The sequence below is a fragment of the Salvelinus sp. IW2-2015 genome, linkage group LG5 (assembly GCF_002910315.2).
Source record: "Salvelinus sp. IW2-2015 linkage group LG5, ASM291031v2, whole genome shotgun sequence".
Taxonomy (NCBI): Eukaryota; Metazoa; Chordata; class Actinopteri; order Salmoniformes; family Salmonidae; genus Salvelinus; species Salvelinus sp. IW2-2015.
The window spans coordinates 34,969,124-34,987,126 of NC_036844.1; the positions used below are offsets into that span (position 1 = coordinate 34,969,124).

At 42.6% G+C, this 18,003-nt stretch overlaps 1 protein-coding gene across 1 annotated transcript in view; it reads right to left on the reverse strand.

The window, feature by feature from the left end:
* The window catches only part of LOC111964428 (claudin-4-like), a 40,523-nt gene that overhangs the window by 20,601 nt on the left and 1,919 nt on the right, over positions 1-18,003 (reverse strand). The gene's annotated exons all lie outside the window — the stretch shown is intronic.

Here is an 18,003-nt window from a genome sequence, read left to right on the forward strand (position 1 = left end):
GTGTCTAACCCCACCTCACCTCTTGTCAACCCACCTCACCCCTCTTCTCTAAACCCACCTCACCCTCTTCCTAACCCCACCTCACCCTCTTCTCTAACCCCACCTCACCCTCTTCTCTAACCCCACCTCACCCTCTCCTCTTTCTAAACCCATCTCACCTCTTGTCTAACCCCACCTCACCCTCTTCTCTAACCCCACCTCACCCTCTTCTCTAAACCCATCTCACCCCTCTTCTCTAAACCCATCTCACCCTCTTCTCTAACCCCACCTCACCCTCTTCTCTAACCCCACCCACCCTCTTCTCTAACCCCACCTCACCCTCTTCTCTAAACCCATCTCACCTCTCTCTAACCCCACCTCACCCTCTTGTCTAACCACAACCCTCACCCTCTTCTCTAAAACCCACCTGACTTCTGTCTAACCCACCTCACCCTCTTCTCTAACCCCACCTCACCCTCTTCTCTAACCCCACCTCACACTTCTTGTCTAACCCCACCTCACCCTCTTCTCTAAACCCATTCTCACCCTCTTCTCTAACCCCCACCTCACCCTCTTCTCTAAACCCATCTCACCCTCTTTTCTAAACCCATCTCACCCTCTTCCTCTAACCCCACCTCACCTCTTCTCTAAACCCACCTCACCCTCTTTCTAACCCCACCTCACCTCTTGTCTAAAACCTGATAAGGAAATGTGTTTTAATAAATTATTCGAATATTACACTCCTGAAACCCTATGTCTGAAACCATGTGATTGTATGAAATTTATTTGCCATATGATTGTATTAAATTGATTTGAATCATTAGATTATTTAATGCATTTACAGTGGGGCAAAAAAGTATTTAGTCAGCCACCAATTGTGCAAGTTCTCCCACTTAAAAAGATGAGAGAGGGCTGTAATTTTCATCATAGTACACTTCAACTATGACAGACAAAATGAGAAAAATAAATCCAGAAAATCACATTGTAGGATTTTTATGAATTTATTTGCAAATCATGGTGGAAAATAAGTATTTGGTCACCTAAAAAACAAGCAAGATTTCTGGCTCTCACAGACCTGTAACTTCTTCTTTAAGAGGCTCCTCTGTCCTCACTCGTTACCTGTATTAATGGCACCTGTTGAACTTGTTATCAGTATAAAAGACACCTGTCCACAACCTCAAACAGTCACACTCCAAACTCCACTATTGGCCAAGACCAAAGAGCTGTCAGAAGACACCAGAAACAAAATTGTAGACCTGCACCAGGCTGGAAGACTGAATCTGCATAAGTAAGCAGCTTGGTTTGAAGAATCAACTGTGTGGGAGCAATTATTAGGAAATGGAAGACATACAAGACCACTGATAATCTCCTCGTCTGGGCTCCACGCAAGATCTCACCCCGTGGGTCAAAATGATCACAAGAACGGTGAGCAAAATCCCAGAACTACACAGGGGACCTAGTGAATGACCTGCAGAAGAGCTGGGACCAAAGTAATAAAGCCCACGATCAGTAACACACTACGCCGCCAGGGACTTCAATCCTGCAAGTGCCAGACGTGTCCCCCTGCCTTAAGCCAGTACATGTCCAGGCCCGTCTGAAGTTGCTAGAGGCATTTGGATATCCAAGAAGAAGATTGGAGAATTCATATGGTCAATGAAACCAAAATATACTTTTTGGTAAAAACTCGTCGGTTTGGAGGACAAAAGAATTGCTGAGTGCATCCAAAGAACACCATACCTACTGTGAGCATGGGGTGGAAACATCATGCTTTGGGGCTGTTTTTCTGCCAAAGGGACCAGGACGACTGATCCGTTGTAAAGGAAAGAATGAATGGGCCATGTATCGTGAGATTTTGAGTGAAAACCTCCTTCATCAGCAAGGGCATTGAAGATGAAACGTGGCTGGGTCTTTCAGCATGACAATGATCCCAACACACCGCCCGGGCAACGAAGGAGTGGCTTCGTAAGAAGCATTTCAAGGTCCTGGAGTGGCCTAGCCAGTCTCCAGCATCTCAACCAATGTGATTTTTCTGGATTCTTTTTTCTCATTTTTCTGAATAGTTTGAAGTGTACTATGATGAAAATTACAGGCCTCTCTCATCATTTTTAAGGGAGAACTTGCACAATTGGTGGCTGACTAAATACTTTTTTGCCCCACTGTATGTAAGTGCTTAGAATCATTCGATTATTATAATACTGTGTGATGGTTTTAGTCAGGGAATAATAATATATCCTGGAGTATAGTTCTTAGTCAGAATCAATGTTTTGGGACAATGTGTCACAGTATATTGATAACAGACTGTCTGTCTGAGGCAGATTCAGGGCGACCTTGGCTGGGACACTGAGAACTTCCCAGTCCCAGTCTCTCCCTATCTTAGGGGAGGACAGGAAGACGCTATTTCTCACGACTCCCCTAAACTCTATTGGCGGGCAGATTTTGATGTTTGTGTGGAAGTATGTGTGTCACTATAAATGAAGGTCTTTGTACTGTGCACGTCAGAACGTTCCGTTGAATAAACGTTTAACTTTTGTAGACTGGGCCTCTGTCTGTTTTATTTCTATCAGTATCTTACAAATCCGGATAGCGCAGACTGAGTAAACAAATGAATTGTTAATGAACAGGAGAAAAATTCTCTTATCAAAATCCCACTCACCCTCTTCAACCCCACCTCACCCTATTGCCTAAACCACCTCCCCTCTTGTCTACCCCACCTCACCCTCTTCCTAACCCCACCTCACCCTCTTCTCTAATCCCACCTCACCCTTGTCTAACCCACCTACACCCCTTCTCTAACCCCAACTCCACCCTCTTCTTAACCCCACCCACCCTCTTCTCTAAACCCCATCTCACCCTCTTGTCTAACCACACCTCCCCTCTAACCCACCTCCCGTCTTCTCTAACCCACCTCACCCTCTTCTCTAAACCCATCTCACCCTTCTCTACCCACCTCACCCTCTTCTCTAACCCCTCACCTCTTTCTAACCCACTCACCTCTCTCTAACCCCACCTCACCCTCTTCTCTAAACCCACCTCACCCTCTTCTCTAACCCCACCTCACCCTCCTTCTCTAAACCCACCTCACCCTTTTCTCTAAACCCACCTCACCCTCTTTAACCCCACCTCACCCTCTTCTCTAAACCCCACCTCACCCTCTTCTCTAACCCCACTCTCACCTCTTCTCTAACCCAACCCACCCTCTTCTCTAACCCCACCCCACTGCTCTTTCTTAAACCCACCTACTCTCTTTCTAACCCACCTCTCTCTTCTCTAACCCCACTCCACCCTCTTCTCTAAACCCCCACTCTGTCAACCCCTTCTTCTCTAACCCCACCTCACCCTCTTTCTAAACCCCAACCTCACCCTCTTCTGCTAATCCACCTTCACCCCTCTTCTCTAACCCCACCTCACCCTCTTCTCTAACCCCATCTCACCCTCTTCTCTAAAGCTCCCACCTCACCCTCTTTCTAACCCACCTCACCCCTCTTGTCTAACCCCACCTCACCCTCTTCTCTAAACCCCATCTCACCCTCTTCTCTAACCCCACTTCACCCTCTTCTCTAACCCACCTCACCCTCTTCACTCACCCTCTTCTCTAACCCCATCTCACCCTCTTCTCACCCACCTCACCCTCATCCTCTAACCCACCTCACCCTCTTCTCTAACCCCACGCTCACCCTCTTCTCTAAACCCCACCTCCACCCTCTTCTCTAACCCCACCTCACCTCTTCTCTAACCCCACTCTCACCCTCTTCTCTACCACACCCTCTCTTCTCTAAACCCACCTCAACCTCTTGTCAACCCCACCTCCCCTACTTCTCTAACCGCACCTACTCCTCTTCTCTAACCCACCTCACCCTCTTCTAAACCCACCTCACCCTCTTCCTAACCCACTCCACCTCTCTCTAAACCCCATCTCACCCTCTTCTCTAACCCCATTCGTCAACCTCTTCTCTACCACACTATCCCACCCTCTCTTCTAACCCACCTCACCCTCTTCTCTAAACCCCACTCACCCTCTTCTCTAACCCCATTCACCACTCTTCTCTAACCCCATCTCACCCTCTTCTCTAACCCCCATCTACCCTCTTCTCTTAACCCCACCTCACCCTCTTCTCTAACCCACCTCACCCTCATCCTCTAATCCCCTACCTCTCTCTTGTCTAGCCCCACCTCACCCTTTTCACACATATGATGTGATGACAAAATCACATTTATATACCATTAATCAGTTACATTACTTACATGAATTTATAATTCATTCAGTTCCTACTGATCCAAAGTACATCATTTAACATTAACTTAACAGCACTTAAATAATCAGGTTGTATGAACTGACCAGCTCATACCAATATGTCATAAAACGGTATTTGCCTGAAATGTCACATGCTGAAATTTAATGTGAATGTCTTCTCTCTGTCATCATGGGTGAAACTGAAGACTCTGGGAAAGAGTTTACTTTGGCCGCTCTTGCCAGCCTTTCCTTGCTATGGACTGTTGTTTACTCTGAATGGTAGATCCTTCCTGCCAAGTCTTTACCTCACTCAGAAATACACGCACGCACGCACGCACGCACACACACATTCTTGTGCAGCTAACCTTGTGGGGACATACAATTCAGTCCCATTCAATATTCTATTTTCCCTAACACCTAACCCTAAACCTAACCCTTACCTGTACCCTAACCCTGACCATAACCAAAAACCTAACCTTAACCCTAAACCCTAGCTCCAGCTCCCTAACACTAAACCTAATTCTAACCCTACCACTAATTCTTACCTTAACACTAAACCTCTTATTAATAACTTTTGACCTTGTGGGTCAGAAATTGGTACCCAGTTGGTCAAATTTTAGTTGCTTGTACAAGTATAGCTCAACACACGCAACGCACGCACTCATCACATGTTTGAAAACTTCCTATTCATTTGAGCTATTTTATTATTGGGAACATTAAGCGTCATATATTCAATTTCAAAATAATGCAAAAAAAAAAAACACATATTTTTACTGGAACAGAGTAAAACACTTGTGAGATGATAGTAATACTAGAAAATCATATTTGTGGTATTATGAAATCTATTCAAACACCCTGTAAACCCCTGACACAATATTTCCAGGCAACCCAGAAACAATTTGCATTTTGTGAGGTCATACACCCTTCTATACTCTAACCAGAATTAACAGAAGTGAGGTACCGTGTTCAATACATTCTCTCTTCCAATTAGGTACACTTTCAAACTGTAAAGAAAAGAGTAGTATTCGTTTCAAAAGAATCCCAGATTGAGCTGAAGTCGGGAAATAAATACATAAGTGCAACAAGGCAGAACAACAGATAAAATTCCATAGAAAATATCATCACAAATTTTGCGAGAGACTTATCTAAACTATTCTTAAGTAGTATGTTATTTGATTATACTTTCATAGGTTTGCGCATTTACTCTATATTTGCATGGACATAAAGTATTTGAGCACCTATGCCTAAACCAAGTGAGAAAATTCCGTCTCTCAAGACAGATCCCTTGCGTTAAACCTTTTTCTTAAGAACCCTCCTGTTTCTTCCACCCATTACGTATTAACTATTAGCACCGTTCTTTTATGAACCTATGAGCCGGTACACTGTTATAAGAAAGAAGAGCCTACCTCTTGTTCCATTCCCAACCACACTCCAATCCAAACAGACTGCCCTACTCAACTCTTAAACTACCCAAGCCAACAATGTATCAGGCCTGCTAGATCAGACCCAAGATATGCGTCTATGGTTCCTGTGTTAGTTTGACTGCTTAAAGGACATCAGCGCATATATAAAATCTAATGTGCCACCTTTTGATAGATTCCTGCCCACAAGGCTGGAATGGGCTACAGGACAACTATGGCCCAAAAAGACGCCTTTTACTGGTTTGGTTGCGCTTCTCTGAGAAAAGCAACCCGTGCACAAGTCTTATTGTTGGCCCAACAACTGTGTTTGGATTTACGTGTATCCTGCATTATTATAAGAATAAATGGAAATAGAAGGAAAAAGTATTCCCCCATATATGTCCTGAGTGAACTTATTGGGGCCGTTCCCAAATTTCATCCTCCTCCTCTCTCTACATGTTGAAATACTTCCTATTCATTTGAGCTATTTTATTATTGGGGAACATTAAAGCGTCATATATTCAATTTCAAAATAATGCAAAAAACACATATTTTACTGAACAGAGTAAAACACTTGTATTATATAATCTGTTTTGTATGAATCATCAAACTGTAAACACAATATTTCCAGGCAAACAGAGGTCAATCATTTACAGTACAGGAGTTACACGTCTCATGGAAAGGTTATTCGTTTCAAAAGATCCCAGATTGGCTGTCGGTAAATAGATGACATATTGCAACAACAAAAACAGATATGATATCAAAGTCCAAACTTCATCTGAGTAGTTTTTTTATACAGGTTCACTCTATGTTGAGAAGATTTGCTATAACGTTTTATATGACCATGAAGTCTCCTTCCTCCGCTACTCTCAAACATCACAATGTCACTGCTGTCAATGCTCTTTGTATTCTGTAGTTTACTGCTACTGTGCCACCTTGTTGGCCTGACTGTTTGGTTGCCCCAGCAACCCTGCACAGTCTATTTTTGTTGTTTACGTATCTTATAAAATATATGTATATATTGTCCTAGTCTTACTGTACATATCGTGCATTGTTGAAACGTRTGTTGAACGGATTGGACTCTGATGCATAACCAATTTCCCCTTTCTCTTCCTCCCTCTATGGTTTTTAGACAACAGTTCAAATGCAATACCAGCTGTGAGCCGTCCTACCTCTTCTTCTGACAACAGTCAAACTTTTGTTTGACATATTTCACATAACATTTGGAAACACACACATATGGAGTGATTCAAACCATTCAAAATAAGAATAGCACACTAAAACAGTTCCCAAAAAATTATGTAAACATTTAGTTCAGCTTTTGGCAGTGGTGGAAAATGTACGCAATTGTCATACTCTGTCTCTTATACACATCTAGATGTGTATAAGAGACAGTCTCTAACCCCACCTCACCCTCTTCTCTAACCCCACCTCACCCTCTTCTCTAACCCCATCTCACCCTCTTCTCTAACCCACCTCACCCTCTTCTCTAAACCCACCTCACCCTCTTGTCTAACCCCACCTCGCCCTCTTCTCTAACCCCACCTCACCCTCTTCTCTAACCCCACCTCACCCTCTTCTCTAACCGCACCTCACCCTCTTCTCTAACCCCACCTCACCCTCTTCTCTAACCCCACCTCACCCTCTTCTCTAACCCCACCTCACCCTCTTCTCTAACCCCATCTCACCCTCTTCTCTAACCCCATCTCACCCTCTTCTCTAACCCCACCTCACCCTCTTCTCTAACCCCACCTCACCCTCATCTCTAACCCTACCTCTCTCTTGTCTAGCCCCACCTCACCCTTTTCACACAATGATGTGATGACAAAATCACATTTATATACCATAATCAGTACATTACTTACATGAATTATACATTCATTCAGTTCCTACTGATCCAAAGTACATCATTTAACATTTAACTTAACAGCACTTAAATACATCAGGTTGTATGAACTTGACCAGCTCATACCAATATGTCATAAAAACGGTATTTGCCTGAAATGTCACATGCTGAAATTTAATGTGAATGTCTTCTCTCTGTCACTCATGGGTGAAACTGAAACTCTGGGAAAGAGTTTACTTGGCCGCTCTGCAGCCTTTCCTGCTATGACTGTTGTTTACTCTGAATGGTAGATCCTTCCTGCCAAGTCTTTACCTCACTCAGAAATACACATGTGGATTTTTAAAAAAAGTCACGGCTTGCTAGACCACAACCCAACTTGACCTAAAGCCACGGTGTAATTAATCTTAAAAATACTTTAAAGTACTACTTAAGACGTTTTTGGGGTATTGTACTTAACTTTAACTATTTATATTTTTTGAGAACTTTTACTTTTACTTCACTACATTCCTAAAGAAAATACATTGTCCTGAACACCAACAAAGTACTCATTTTGAATGCTTAGCAGGACAGAAAAGGTCCCATTCAGGCACTTATCAAGCAGAATATCCTGGAATGTCCACTGCTTCTGATCTGGCGACTCACTTAACAAAAAGGCTTTGTTTCTGAAATGATGTCTGAGTGTTGGATATGCCCAGGCTATCCGCAAATTTAAAAACACGAACAATTGTGACATCTGGTTTGCTTAATATAAGGAATTTTGAAATTATTTATGCTTTTACTTTACTTTTTTGATACATAAGTACATTTTTTGAAATTACATTTACTTTTGATACTTAAGAATATTTTAAAACCAAATACTTTTTAGACTTTTCCTCAAGTGTATTTTAACTGGGTGACTTTCACTTTTACTTGAGTCATTTTCTATTAAGTTCTTTACTTTTACTTTCAGTACGACAATTAGGTACATTTTCAACCACTGCCAAAAGCTGAACTAAATGTTTACATAATTTTGGGGAACTGTTTAGTGTGCTAATTCTTATTTTGAAATGGTTTGAATACTCCATATGTGTGTGTTTTCCAATGTTAATGTGAAATATGTCAAACAAAAGTTTGACTGTTGTCAGAAGAAGAGGTAGGACGGCTCACAGCTGGTATTGCATTTGAACTGTTGTCTAAAAACCATAGAGGAGGAAGAGAAAGGGGAAATTGGTTTATGCATCAGAGGTCCAATCCGTTCAAACAGACCGTTTCAACAATGCACGATATGTTAACGTAGACTAGGGACAATATATACATATTTTATAAGATATTGAGTAAACGTAACAGAAAAAGAATAGCACTGTGCAGGGTTGCTGGGGCAACCAACAGTCAGGCCAACAAGGTGGCACAGTAGCAGTAAACTACAGAATACAAAGAGCATTGACAGCAGCGTGACATTGTGAGATGTTTGAGAGTAGCGGAGGAAGGAGACTTTCACATGGTTGGTCATATAAACGTGTTATAAGCAATTCTTTCTTCTCAACATAGAGTGAACCTGTATAAAAAAACTACTAGATGAAGTTTGGACTTTGATATCATATTGTTTTTTTTGTTGTTGCAATATGTCATCTATTTACCGACAGCCAATCTGGGATCTTTTGAAAGAATAACCTTTTCCATGAGACGTTAACTCCTGTACTGTAAATGATTGACCTCTGTTTTTGCCTGGAAATATTGTGTTTACAGTTTGATGATTCATACAAAACAGATTATATAATACAAGTGTTTTACTCTGTTCAGTAAAATATGTGTTTTTTTGCATTATTTTGAAATTGAATATATGACGCTTTAATGTTCCCCCATAATAAAATAGCTCAAATGAAATAGGAAGTATTTCAACATGTCAAGTGAGTGCGTGCGTGCGTGTGGTGAGCTATACTTGTACAAGCAACTAAAATTTGACCAACTGGGTACATTTTTCTTGGACCCCACAAGGTCAAAAGTTATTAATAAGAAGGTTTAGTGTTAAGGTAAGAATTAGTGGTAGGGTTAGAATTAGGTTTAGTGTTAGGGATCGGGAGCTAGGGTTAGGGTTAAGGTTAGGTTTTTGGTTATGGTCAGGTTAGGGTACAGGGTAGCGGTTAGTTTTAGGGTTAGGTGTTAGGGAAAATAGAATATTGAATGGGACTGGAATTGTATGTCCCACAAGGTTAGCTGCACAAGACTGTGTGTGTGCGTGCGTGCGTGCGTGCGTGTATTTCTGAGTGAGGTAGACTTGGCAGGAAGGATCTACCATTCAGAGTAAACAACAGTCATAGCAGGAAAGGCTGCAGAGCGGCCAAGTAAACTCTTTCCCAGAGTTTCAGTTTTCACCCATGAGTGACAGAGAGAAGACATTCACATTAAATTTCAGCATGTGACATTTCAGGCAAATACCGTTTTTATGACATATTGGTATGAGCTGGTCAAGTTCATACAACCTGATGTATTTAAGTGCTGTTAAGTAAATGTTAAATGATGTACTTTGGATCAGTAGGAACTGAATGAATGTATAATTCATGTAAGTAATGTACTGATTATGGTATATAAATGTGATTTTGTCCTCAATCATTGGTGTGAAAAGGGTGAGGTGGGGCTAGACAAGAGAGAGGTAGGGTTAGAGAGATGAGGGTGAGGTGGGGGTTAGAGAAGAGGGTGAGGTGGGGTTAGAGAAGAGGGTGAGATGGGGTTAGAGAAGAGGGTGAGAGGGGTTAGAGAAGAGGGTGAGATGGGTTGAGGAAGAGTGTGGGGTGAGAATGGGGTTAGAGAAGAGGGTGAGGTGGGTTTACAGAAGAGGTGAGGTGGGTTAGAGAAGAGGGTGAGATGGGGTTAGAGAAGAGGGTGAGATGGGTTAGAGAAGAGGGTGAGATGGGGTTTAGAGAAGAAGGGTGAGGTGGGGTTTAACGAAGAAGGGTGAGGTGGGGTTAGAGAAGAGGGTGAGGTGCGGTTAGAGAAGAGGGCGAGGTGGGGTTGACAAGAGGGTGAGGTGGGTTTAGAAGAAGAGAGAGGTGTGGTTAGAGAAGAGGGTGAGATGGGGTTAGAGAAGAGGGTGAGGTGGGGTTAGAGAAGAGGGTGAGGTGGGGTTAGAGAAGAGGGTGAGGTGGGGTTAGAGAAGAGGGTGAGGTGGGTTAGAAGTATGAGGGAGAGTAGGGTGTTAGAGAAGAGGGTGAGATGGGTTAGAGAAGAGGGTGGGGGAGAAAATGAAGAGGGTGAGGTGGGGTTAGAGAAGAGGGTGAAGTGGGGTTAAGAAGAAAGGAGGGTGAGATGGGGTTAGAGAAGAGGGTGGAGGTGGGGTTAGAGAAGAGGGTGAGGTGGTTAGAGAAGAGGGGTGAGTGGGGTTAGAGAAGAGAATGAGGGTGAGTGGTTTAGAGAAGAGGTGGGTGAGGTTTGGGGTTAGAGAAGAGAGGTGGGTTGAGGTGGATGTTAGAGAAGAGGGTGAGGTTGGGAGTTTAGAGAAAGAGACAGGTGGGTTGACAGACGTGGGGTTTAGGAGGAAGAGGACGGGGTGGTAGAGGGGTGAGGATGGGGTTTTAGAAGTGGAGAAATTAGCGTCGTCGCCTTGTTGGAGGGGGTTAGGGGTGAGGCGATGTTTGCTGGGCAACGCCTCTCCACGCTCCAACCACAACACAAAAACTCCCTTCCCCCACCGATTTGCAACATACACCAAATTTCAAAACTCCAAATGAATAGAAGCCATCTTCTAAGTCTGTCATGTCTGTAGCCCTGTGTTTTTCTACATTGTGATTGTTGAAGTGGTGCATATTGGAAGCTAATGTCTGTTCTCTTCTAATGGCCATAAAAGTACCTTTCAATTCGCAGCGAGCTTCAGCTGCAGCTCAGATCCTCTCTATTTCAAGCAACAGAGTCGTACATTGAGAAAGGTTAATACACCTAAATTAAACCAAAAATCACATGTGCATTCGGAAGGTATCAGACCCCCTTGACTTTTCACATTTTTGTTGACTGAGGCCTTATATAAATGGATTAAATATTAAAAATCTCCTCAATCTATACACATAAGCAAATTACCCAAGCAAGTGGGAAAAACAAAAACATGTGAAAAAGGTTTTTTGGAAAATTTTTGGAAATGTATACAAGAATAATAAACAGAAATACCTTATTTTACATAAGTATTTCAGACCCTTTGCTATGAGACTTTTAAATTTGGAAAGCTCAGGTGCATCCTGTTTTCCATTGATGATCTTGGGATGTTATTCGTAACAACTTGATTGCAGTCCACCTGTGTGAATTATTTGGAAAGAAACACACACTGTCTATAATATTATTTTTAAAGATATACTAATTTTATGTACATGTAAAATAAGGTCCCACAGTTGGCGGTGCATGAAGAGCAAAAAACCAAGTCCATGAGGTCGAAGGAATTGTCCGTAGAAGCCTCGAAGAAAGGATTTGTGTCGAGGCACAGATCTGGAGAAGGGTACGCAAAACATTTCTGCGGCATTGAAGGTACCCAAGGAACAGTGATCTCCTTACAAAGAAGATAAGTTACTGCATATAACCGGCCGATAAGATGTTACTACGAGCCCGGCTAGAGATGGCGCTCGGGCAAACTGAGCAATTCGGAGAGAAGGGCTTTGGTCAGAGAGGTGACCAAGAACTGATGGTCACTCTGACAGAGCTACAGACTTCCCTCTGTGGAGATGGAGAACTTCAGAGGACAACCATCTTGCGTACTTACCAATCAGCGCCTTTTATGGTAGAGTGGGCTAGACAGAAGCCATTCCTCAGTAAAAGGCACATGAACAATTCTTGGAGTTTGCCAAAAGCCACCAAAAAGTACTCTCAGACAATGAGAAATTAATATTCTCTGGTCTGATGAACCAAGATTGAACTCTTTTGGCCTCACTGCCGAAGAGTCACATCTGGAGGAAACCTGGCACAATCCTACGGTTGAAGCATGGCGGTGGGCTAGCATCATGCTGTGGGGATGTTTTAGCGGCAAGACGACTGGGAAGACTAGTCAGGATCGGAGGGAAAGATGAGGGAGCAAAGTATAGAGGATTTTGATGGAATTGCCTCCAGAGTGCTCAGGACCCTCAGACTGGGGCAAAGGGAAAAGGGAAAGGGGGAATACAGTCAGTTGTTCAAAATGAATGTAATTCAACTGAAATGTGTTTTCCGCGTTTAACCAACTTCTGAATCAGAGGACAACGATCCTAAGCAATGTTCAATTTCAGTTTTTTATTTTTTAATACATTTGCAAATATTTTTAAAACCAGTTTTCTTTGTTATTATGGGGTTTGTGTGTAGATTTGATGAAGCGGATCATTTTTCTTTTCTTTTTTTCGAATAAATTGTAACGTAACAAAAAGGAATACTATCGCGAATACACGTCAATAATATAACACACCAATTAGATCTGTCTTTTGTTGATAACAGAATGTTGGGAACAGCTTGTGGAGACAGAAGGAAGGAAGAAGGCCTTGAAAAAACTCAATCACAACAAAGAAACTAAATAAACATTGGAGGTCAAGCTCTGGAGGCAAAAGAGAACGCTCAAAAGCCTAAAAACAAACTGAAATAAACAAAAATATAGAATGGAGATCAGTCGATTTTGCACCCCGTCCCCTCCCCGTCAGAAATCACAAGCTTTGATAGTGCACAGCGGGAAGGTGCTAATCTAAGGAGATTATGCGTGTCACTGAATGAAGTGAGGTCCTTCCTCGGTGAATGTCCACTACTGCATGTCCAGGGGTGATCTAAAAACAAACATGTAACCCAGTTTCATTCATAGAGCTCCAACTCAGAATGTGGCTGCTCTATAACAGCTACTCTTCCTGATGGCCAAATGAATGCAATTATTCCCTTTGCCACACGAGAGTTTGTCAGTCGTTTCCAAGTGTTTTTCTCGCTTCTTGTTGGAAGACGAGAGCGTGCGGTTTCTCTCTTCTTCCTTTACACCTGATGGATTGTAACTTGCCGTCTGTCTAAACTTGTTGTTACACTTTAAATCAAGGAGATTGCAAAACCCTGAGAGCTTGAAACAAGTCGGAGTAAACAAAACACACTGCTTGTTTACCCTTTTGGTTTTCCTTTTTTTTCCTTCTACATGCTTTGCTTTTTGTGCTTTTCTGAGCTGTACTGTGATGCTGTTTCAAAGATGGCTCCATTTGTGGAGAGGGGGAGGAGGTGACGGATTGTCCAGACTGTCTCAGAAGTTCCCCTTGACTGACAGGCTTAAGAGGTGTCTGAAAAGGACAAGGGGTGGGGGCTTGAGGTCCTTGCCCAATCACAACCCCCACTCAGTGATTTTACATGTATAATTGACGCCGAAGGCGGTCATGCCTTTTACATCTGCTAATTGCTTTGCTGGTTTTTGGGGTTTTTAGGCTGGTTTCTGTAATAAGCACTTTGTGACATCTGCTGATGTAAAAAGGCTTTTTATAAATACATTTGTTATTGAATGGATATCCTCCCTCTAGCGACCCTCTATCTCACCACCTCCTTCCTCACTCTCTTTTCCCAATCACCTTAAAGTTTGTCTGTCCAGTTTTTGTCCGCTTGTTTTTTAGGGACTGTCAAAGTGAGTGCTATCAGAAGGCCACCTTGAATCTCGTTCTCGGGGGCCTCTTTGCTATGTTTGCCCACATGCCTTAGGTGCCATTTTGTTCCTTTGACATCTGTATTCCCTGTATTCTTTGGTGACCTGAAAGCTTGCAGCCTGTGTGCAATCAGAGCCAGTGTAACGTGGGTTCTATCTGTCTGACCTGTAGATAGTATAGACATATATCTGTGTCCCACATGACATCCTATTCTACATAGTGGGCACTTACTTTTTGGACAAGGTCTTGAGTTCTAAAATGGATCCTCATTCCCTAATAGTGCACCTACTTTTGGTCCGAGCTTATAGGCCCTGGTTAAAAAGTAGTGTTCCTATATATGGAATACTGTGCCATTTGGGATGCGTCATGTGTCTACTCTCTCTACAAGAGGCGGGCCTGTGATAGTGCTAGTGAACACTGCTGACGAGTTGTCTTTTTCACCCCTGTTGGGGGAGAAGGGGTGGAACAGGGAGGGGGGATCAAACCAGGTCTGGTGATCTAAAGACACCAACACAGTGGCCAGACCTCACAGGCCAAATGGTAGAGCTGTGATCTTACAATCACGCCGGTTTCTGTGGCCCGTGGATACAGAAGACCAACGCCAAGGTCCTATGATCTTCAAGGCTTTTTTCTCTGCAAGTATGGTAATGGCGGTGGTACTTGTGTAAAGTCCTGTCATCAGGATCACATGTCTATTATGGTGGACCTAAAACGTGGTCTTAAGGTTTAAACCAAAATGTTGTATTTACCCAGTAACATGGAAAATATAACTTTTTCCAGTCAGATTCGCAGTTACAGGATAGTTGAAAGACCAAATACTGTGGACTCCAAGTTCACATGTAGACAGTTTTTTGTGTGTTTTTAGCGGGCATATATTCGTTTGTTTTTACAAAAAAATGACATGAGCAGCAAGTGGGGTAAAAGTGACAATTGAATTGGTTAAGTCTGAATAATTGTATTTGCCAACATACAAAATGCCCCTCCCCGATTCTCTATAAAACAATTGATTTCATCATCAGGGCATACTTCTGTGGCCAGTGACAACAGCAGGTATTGTAGACTCTTGGATATGTCCAAATGGCAACCATATTCCCTAGTGCAGTGGCACTAATTTTGACCAGAGCCTATACGTCAAAAGCAGTGCACTAAATATGGCAATGCTGTGGTCATTTTGGGACGTACACGTAACTCCTTATCACCTCAGCTGTGTAGATGAGAAGTAGAAGTATTTCTCAATTTCCGCCTGACTGACGTGCCAGAGTAAAATGCCTTTGCTCAAGGCCTGAAGCCAGGAATTATGCTTTAATTGGTACCATTGGAAAGAAAAAACTTTGAAGTTTGTTGAACTGTTAAAATAATGTTAGGAGACTATAACAACAATAATATGGAGAGCTGTGCTCTTTTCATACAATGGAAATGTATGAGGAGGAGTTCAATAGAAAACATATTTTGACTTGTTTTAAGTATTAACAAAGTTCTAGCGGTAAGATTTTTGCTTCTTTCTCTGGCAAAGTTGAACGAGTGGATTACTAAAAAATCGATGGCGCCAACTAAACAGACTTCTTGGGATAGTAAGACGGATTTTATCTAAAAACGGCCCTAGATTTATAGCTGGGACCCTTTGGATGACAAATCAGTAGGACGATTTTCAAAAAAGTAAGTGAATATTTAATCGGCTATTTGTGTAATTAATGAAACCATGTGCCTGGTGTGAAAATATGGCATGCTTTTCGCTGTAATGGCTAACTGTAAAATCGGAACAGTGCAGTTTTTGATTAACAAGAATTTAAGCTTTCAAGCCAATATAGACAAGTTGTATGTACTACATGTTTAATATCCATAATTTTTTATTATTTTTTTGAATTGCACGCCACAGTTTTCACCGAGAGTTGGTCCGCTAGCGGGACGCTATCCCCAGAGAGGTTTTAAGGCAGGTCAGTTTTCCTCCCTCCTTTCCCTCTCCCCCTCTCCTTCCTCCTCCTCCGCCCTCTCCTCACTCCCCCTTCTCTCCCTCCTTCCTTTTCTCCCTCCTCACTTCCCTTTTCCTCCCTCTCCTCCTCCCTTCTCCCTCCTCCTCCCCTCCTCCATCCCCTCCCCTCTCTCTCTTCGCTTTTCTCCTCCATCCTCCGCCTCTCCCCCTCCATTTATCCTCCCCTCTCCTCACTCCTTTCTCCTCCTCCCCCTCCTTTTCTCCTCCATCTCCCCTCTCTCACTCCCCCTTCTCCTCCCCTCTTTCCTCTCTCACTCCCTCTTTTCTCCTCCCCCTCCCTCCTCGCCTCAATCGCCCTTCTCCTCTCTCCTGTCTCCCCTTCTCACTCATCAGGTCTGGAGAGGTGGTGCATTCATCTCCTCTGGTAATGTGGGATGCTACACCACTCTAGGCTTAATTAGGAAATGAGTGGAGGAAACTCAAGTGTGGAGGAATGGAAGGAAGGAGGGAGTAATTGGAGAGAAGCATGGCAGAGAGACATTATTGCTGCTAGACCCACATCTCCCTTAAAGGGAATATTGTCCCACCCTGGCTCTGGTCACAGCATATAGTCATAAAGATGTCAATTTACAACCAAACTAAAACGAGTTGGCATTTTCATTTCGGTTCCCAAGATTAAATCAGAAGGAATTTTCAGGCTGATACTGATGTGGAATCAATTTAGACAACAGCTGAGAAGTGAGATGCGATACCATCTTTGTTTTTTTCTCCCTTCAAAAAGAATGGAAGATTCTCGATAAGAGGTCATGTAATGTCAGCTAAGAATGCTAGCCTAGCTTGGACTAAAGTAAATTAGCTCGCGATTTACAGTACTGTATTGAACTTAAAAGCATCAGCTAAATCATTAACTAGATAGCTATCTTTTGGACACACACTGTTTCCCTTTTTGCCGATGCCATGGTAGTCACTGCTAGACTGGGTACCGTTTTACGCAGAGTAAACAGTTATTGTTTGTGGTTACATGTTGTTTGTTGACTAACGTTAGCTAACGTAAGGCTAGCCACATTTAGCAAGATAAGAATAGCTTCAAGTCTGGTAGGCAATCTATTCACCCTTGTCTTGGCAAACACTCTGTTACTAAAATAAAAATGGTCTATTATAGCTAATCACTCTTTGTGTGTTGGAGCCAATATGAAATGTGTATCCATTTGTTTTATGGTTGGTAAGTTGGTTTTTCTCTAACTAACAGCAAGCTGACAATATTGAAATGTCCATGCTTGGTGTGCTAAGTCTTAATACGTGATCATCCAATTAGTGGGGTGGATTAATTTGGTGTGTCGTTGTTTGTTTTGCTCTAGGTGGTCGAGAATCTGATTCCATCCACATGTGTTTCCAATTCGCAAGCTCTGCAACAAGGTGATTGTAAATTGGCAAAAATAATGTAAGCGATGGCTTATAAAATAGCTCAAGTTACGTAGCAATGGCATAAATCATGAATTGGGGTAGTGTTTGTGTTATGGGGTTACAGTGGTTAGATGTAAGCTGAGGACCACAGACGAAACTCCCAGACATGTCATCAATTTAGTCTACCTTTTTTCTCGTAATCCTTTTCTCTTTGTAAAACTCGGGGTTTATCTGGAGTCCTTCCACATGCCCTGGCAAAAGAGATACAGCCAATACAGCGGAATTTTTGAGTACACCAAGAGGCTGAGAGGAGCAACAACAGATTGTGGGACAAAAACCAGCAAGTGAACTAGTAAAGGTTAAAGTATGACTACAACGGTCCAGCAACCCTCATTCTTCTCTCTGCAAGATTCTCAAAACACAATGCAAAGACACGTGTCCAACAAAACTTGCCAAGGGCTACTATGACAAGCAATCATTTGTCAAGTCAATGGCTGGGGGAGGTTTACAGACAGGTCATTGAGATGAGGAAGGGGTTTTTTGGTTGTACAAGATTGGTGCTTAGAGCAGTAAATGTTATTGTGGTGAATTAGTGATTTAAAGGTGTGAATTTCATCTCAATCTCCTCATAC